This window comes from Chlorocebus sabaeus, chromosome 17, assembly GCF_047675955.1.
Source record: "Chlorocebus sabaeus isolate Y175 chromosome 17, mChlSab1.0.hap1, whole genome shotgun sequence".
Classification (NCBI taxonomy): Eukaryota; Metazoa; Chordata; class Mammalia; order Primates; family Cercopithecidae; genus Chlorocebus; species Chlorocebus sabaeus.
The window spans coordinates 31,006,852-31,012,851 of NC_132920.1; the positions used below are offsets into that span (position 1 = coordinate 31,006,852).

At 55.3% G+C, this 6,000-nt stretch overlaps 1 pseudogene across 1 annotated transcript; it reads right to left on the bottom strand.

Moving 5' to 3' along the window:
• Positions 1-1,486: 1,486 nt before the first annotated feature.
• LOC119622859 (class I histocompatibility antigen, Gogo-B*0101 alpha chain-like) lies at positions 1,487-4,770 on the bottom strand (annotated as a pseudogene). The gene is made up of 8 exons (XR_012089101.1): positions 4,683-4,770; positions 4,289-4,553; positions 3,768-4,043; positions 2,917-3,192; positions 2,696-2,812; positions 2,223-2,255; positions 2,069-2,116; positions 1,487-1,904 (listed from the first exon to the last, which is right to left on the bottom strand). The product of XR_012089101.1 is annotated as a class I histocompatibility antigen, Gogo-B*0101 alpha chain-like (transcript).
• Positions 4,771-6,000: the final 1,230 nt, after the last annotated feature.

The following is a 6,000-nucleotide window of genomic DNA, read 5'->3' on the forward strand; positions in this document are numbered from 1 at the left end:
CTTGATTCATCTTTCTCACACCACAGATACAATCCACTGGCAAATGCTGTGAGTTCATCTTCAAATGCATCCAGAATCCCCTCACGTCCCACTACTTCCCCTGCTCACAGCCCAGTCAAGGTAACCGACATCTCCAGCCTGGAATACTGTACTTGCTTCCTACTGTTTCCCCTCTGCCTCCCTCGTCCCTCACCTCTCAATTCTGTTCTCAGCACAGCAGTCAGAGATCCTTTTAAAAGAGAAGTTATATCATGACCCTCTTCTGCTCAAAACTGTCCTCTGGCTCTTCATCCCACTCAGAGCAAAGGTCAGATCCGACCCCATTTTCCTCAAGCCCACCTGCTCTGGCCGCACCTCTGACCTCACCTCAGTTTCTCTCTGTCCAGCCCTCCTGGCCTCCTTGCTCTTCTGGGAACACAGACACCTTCCTGCCGTAGTGCATTTGGACTGGAGGTTCCTCTGTCTGGAAGGAACTTCCCCAGACATCCTCATGTCCCTCAAATCCTTCCTCAGAGGTCACCTTTGCAACAAAGCACACACTGACTACCCAGCACAACAGCCACCTTCCCTGTCCCCACTGCCCACATCCTGGATTACCTGCCTCACAGCACTTACCACCTTCCAGCACTTTCCTTCTTTACTCTGGTTATAGCGTATCTAACGTCCGCCTCTTTCCACTGGAACATATGCTACAAAAGGCCAGAGATTTTTCTGATTTTACTTAAATGGTGTTCCCCAGATGCAGAACCATTCTGTCCCATGTCTGGCCAATGACAAAGGTCAGTTGAATGAATGATCACTGTAGAGCACCTCCCTATTCTAAAGGCAGTATCTTTATTAACATAGCCTTAGGCCAAATGCTGCTTTGTGGCAGGTACAGCACAAGGTCCCCTCACACTTAGAGACTGCCTATGTTTTTCTCAGCAGTGCTGCTTGTGTGCCCTCCCTCCTCCATCCCTCTTTCTACAGCAACGCCCCCCATGCCCCCCACCCCAGCACATTGCAGCACACAATCAGGTTCTCTCTTCAGGAACGAACAGTCCTTGAAGACGGTTCCAATTTCACAGACAAATGTAAATCTAAATTAGACTCTGCTTTATAGATTCATGAGTTGGGATTGGATTCAGCACCAAGATCACTAGAACCAGGGCAGGGAGAGAGGGCAGGAGAGCAGAGCAGAACAGAAGATCTAGAAGCAGGGCAGGAGGTGAATGGCTCTGAAAATTTGTCTCAGAATGCACAGAGACCCCGTGTGCAGGGGCTGCCCTCGGCGATGTCTGGGCCTCTGTGGTCACAGCTCCTGCTGGACAAGTTTCCACTGAAGGAACGACGACGATGGAGCAGTGAAGGTGACCCAGCTGAGGACTGACCACATAAAGTCCATGAAGAACTGAACAGCAACTAGGCACAGGCCCAGTCCACACTGGGCTCCTCACAACCTTCTCAATCCCCACCCGTAACAAACTCAGCACAGCGAACATGCGGATTCTGGAAGGTTCTCAGGTCTTTATTTGCTCTCTCAAATTCTAGGAATTGATTTATTTAATTAATCCATCAACCTCTCATAACAGATATTTGAGAAAATAAATTTCTATTCAGATTCTTATTTTCTGTAAGGAAGTAAGAGGTTGCAGCTCAGCGCACATAAAGTTGAGACTGAGATGGAGACATCCAGCCCCACCTCTCTGGAACAGGAAAGATGACTGGGGAGGAAACACTGGTCAGCGTGGGAACAGGGATCACGGTGGACACGGGGGTGGGCTGTCCCTCCACTTCCTCACATTATGCTAACAGAGACGCAGACACATTCAGATGCCTTTGCAGAAAGAGATGCCAGAGTCTCTTCAAAAGGGAGGCGTGAAGAAATCCTGCTTCTCAGTTCCACACAAGACAGTTGTCTCAGGCTACAGAAAACAACAGTCATCAACAAATTCAAGTCAGTCATGGTAAGTGATGACACTCTGAACAGCCCACCACACACTCGAAACGTTACAATCAAAGAATCTCCATTACCGAGGCCTTTCCCCTCTGCCCCCCCGCCCCCCACTCTAGATCCCAAGAATCTCACCTTTTCAAGCCGTGAGAGACACATCAGAGCCCTGGGCACTGTCGCTGGCTGGGGTAGAACAAAAACAGGACATGGTCAGAGCCCGCAGGAGACGTGGGACAAGAGGAATTACAGGGTTGCTGAGCTCCTCCACACTCCCACCCCCACCACTTACACGCAGCCTGAGAGTAGCTCCCTCCTTTTCCACCTGTGGGAAGAAAATGTCCTGTGAGGAGGCTGGGAGGAAGCAGGGCCATAAGATCTTAGAGGAACCTCCTAGTCTTGGACCCAAGAGAAATTTCCAGAACTATAACTGCAGACCCAGGGCAGGATCAGGAAACAGGAGGAAAGCAGCTGTGTGTCCTGGACAAACTGCCCTCCTAAGGTCTGTCCTTAGCAGGAACCTTCCCCTGACTCGTGAATGCTGGACTCAGGACACAATACCATAATCGTCAAGGTGATACATCCGTCCTTCATTGTCACATGTGCTACACAAAAGAGTAAGTGCTGGCACACAGGGTCCCAGGCTGGGTTAGCCCCTGTGTGGATGCTGCTTCCCAGGAATGAGGCAGTGAACACTTCTACCTGGGGCTTGAAACCCCCAGTGGGACAAGAAAACCCAGACCCCACCCCTCACCCCTTCCCTACCTGAGCTCTTCCTCCTCCACATCACAGCAGCGACCACAGCTCTGGTGACCACAACTGCTAGGACAGCCAGGCCAACAACAATGCCCACGATGGGGATGGTGGGCTGGGAAGATGGCTCTGGGAAAGGAGGGGAAGGTGAGGGGCCCTGACCCTGCTGAAGGGCTCCAGAAGGGCTCCTGCTTTCCCTGAGAAGAGACATGACCCCTCATCCCCCTTCTTACCCCATCTCAGGGTGAGGGGCTCTGGCAGCCCCTCATGCTGCACATGGCACGTGTATCTCTGCTCTTCTCCAGAAGGCACCACCACAGCTCCCCACTTCTGGAAGGTTCCATCTCCTGCTGGCCTGGTCTCCACAAGCTCTGTGTCCTGAGTTTGGTCCTCCCCATCCCGCTGCCAGGTCAGTGTGATCTCCGCAGGGTAGAAGCCCAGGGCCCAGCACCTCAGGGTGGCCTCATGGTCAGAGACGGGGTGGTGGGTCACGTGTGTCTTTGGGGCATCTGATGGGAAGAGTCAGAAAATTCACACGCTTTGCATCTCTCATGGGACACTCCAGCAGCACAAATGTGACTACCGTGAGAATGGACAGGACACCTGGGGTGGGGAAGGAAGCACAGAACCCGGACACCAGCCTGGACACAAGCATCTGGGATAATCTCCCATTCCTTGGAGAGTTCTAGTCTCTGAGGGAGGAACAGGGACTTCTGGTCCTGACCTGAGTGGAGGCCGAGGGACTCAGAAAAGCTGGAATCAGACCTTCAGACACATTGAGTGTGAGGCAGAGAACAAGGCCTGAGAGAAAAATTCACGGTGCCCAAGACTGCTGCAGGGGTCAAAGGGGACCCCTGATCTGTATTCTAGGGACTGTCTTCTCCTCCATGTCCTCAGAGACGTCATCCCTTAATTGTCCTAGAGAGCAGAGGGGACCCTCAGAGGAAATCAGGAAAACTCATGCCATTCTCCATTCAAGGGAGGGCGACATTCTAGCGCTGATCCCATTTTCCTCCCCTCCTCATGGGAGGCCATCCCGGGCGATCTAGAGGTGATGGGGAAGGCTCCCCACTGCCCCTGGTACCCGCGCGCTGCAGCGTCTCCTTCCCGTTCTCCAGGTGTCTGCGGAGCCACTCCACGCACGTCCCCTCCAGGTAGGCTCTTATCTGCTCCGCCACACCGGCCGCCTCCCACTTCCGCTGGGTGATCTGAGCCGCCATGTCCGCGGCGGTCCAGGAGCGCAGGTCCTCGTTCAGGGCGATGTAATCCTTGCCGTCGTAGGCGTCCTGCCGGTACCCGCGGAGGAGGCGCCCGTCGGGCCCCAGGTCGCAGCCGTACATCTTCTGGACTGTGTGAGACCCTGGCCCCGCCCCCGCGGTCAGCCCCGTCCCCCGAGCCCCGCCCCGCCCCGACCAATCCCCGGGGATTTTCGCCTCAACTGAAAATGAAACCGGGTAAAGGCGCCTGGGGCTCTCCCCGGTCGAGGGTCTGGGCGGGTCCCGCGGCCTCGAGGCGGATCTCGGACCCGGAGACTCGGGGAGACCCGGGCCGTCCGTGGGGTGTGGGGAGGGGTCGTGACCTGCGCCCCGGGCCGGGGCCACTCACCCCACTCGCTCTGGTTGTAGTAGCGGAGCAGGGTCCGCAGGTTCCCTCGGTCAGTCTGTGCGTTGCCCTTGGCTCTCCGTGTCTCCCGGTCCCAATACTCCGGCCCCTCCTGCTCCACCCACGGCGCCCGCGGCTCCATCCTCGGACTCTCGGCGTCGCTGTCGAACCGCACGAACTGCGTGTCGTCCACGTAGCCGACTTCGAGATACCAGGGCTCCCCGCGGCCGGGACACGGCGGTGGTGAAATACCTCATGGAGTGCGAGCCTGGGGGCGAGGAGAGGCTGAGACCCGCCCGACCCTCCTACCCGCGCGGCTCCCCGGGCCCTGCGCCCCCGCCTGCGGTCCCCTCGCTCCTCCCCGCAGAGGCCATTTCCCTCCCGACCCCGCACTCACCGGCCCGGGTCTCGGTCAGGGCCAGGGCCGCCGAGAGCAGCAGGAGGAAGGTTCGGGGCGCCATGACCGGCATCTCGGCGTCTGAGGAGACTCTGAGCCCCGATGGGCGAGTGGGGACTTTAGAACTGGAACCGCGGCGACGCTGATTGGCTTCTCTAGACATCCGACACCCAATGAGAGTGGGAACTGAGGACGCGTCACGAGTATCCTGGAGGAAGGACCCGACACAGGTTGGGAGAAGAAGTGAAACTAGGGGAGTGGGGAATCCCCAACTCTGCGCCTCCCCAAGGCAGACAAGGCTCTCGGAGCCTGAGACCCTGAGAGCCACGCCCGGGACCTGGGACTTCGTCCTGATCCCTCTCCTACACCAAGCCTCTTTGTCACACTGTCTGTCTGAGTCCTGGACAAGGATCTGTCTGTGGAAACCAGGGAGAGACCCCCCAGGCTGCGCCCAGCCCCTTCCCCTTCCCTACTGGTCCTGGAATCCCCGTCCCTGAACTGGACTCCCTGCCTCCCACTCCATACCTCTCCCGTTGGACCTTTGTGCAGGGAAACTCACCACGGGGAACTTCATGCCGGAGTGAGCTCGCCCTGGGAATGGAGGTGTAGAGACAGGGGTTTTCTCTCTAAACCTGGTGAAGTTTTGTCTGAAGGCACCACATAGAGATTCTCATAGAGACGAAGTTTCCTTTTGGTTTATTAATACAGTAGGTAGCACAATGTTGGTAATCCCTGAATGATTAGAATTCCAATCTGTAAAAGACCTGTGTCAAAACAGCATTACAAAGCTCCTAAGTTTTACTTTCCCAGACCTCTGGGTTGTTGCATTTAAAATTACCTTCATTCCCTAGCCCGAGTTTCTCTGTGTGAGTCCAGAACATCTCCTGAATACAAAGAAGCAGGGTTTGTTACTGTCTATTGCAACCGGGAGCCTGTAGTCATCACCTCAAAGTTGCGAGTGCTCCATGCAGTCCCAATGCTCTTCACCGACGCTCAAACACTGCCTGTTTTCCTGAACTCTGCACATCTAAGCAGCGGGCCTATTTTATCTGGACACTTGGTATTTTTGTAAGTCTTTTTTTTTTTAATCGTAAGGAGCCAATTAGTTTTTAGGAAGTCCAACAAAATGTATCGAATACCGAATGCAAAGAACCGCCTGCTAGGCTCTTCCCCTGCCTTAGAATTCTGTCCTCTCTCCTTTTCCTCACCTTCTGCTTCTCCAGCCCTTCTCTCTGCCCCTCTCATCCCTCACACCCCCCCTTCCCCTAAGTCCCCGCTACCCTGTCACTCCTGAATTGTGGCACTAACACTGTCCCTC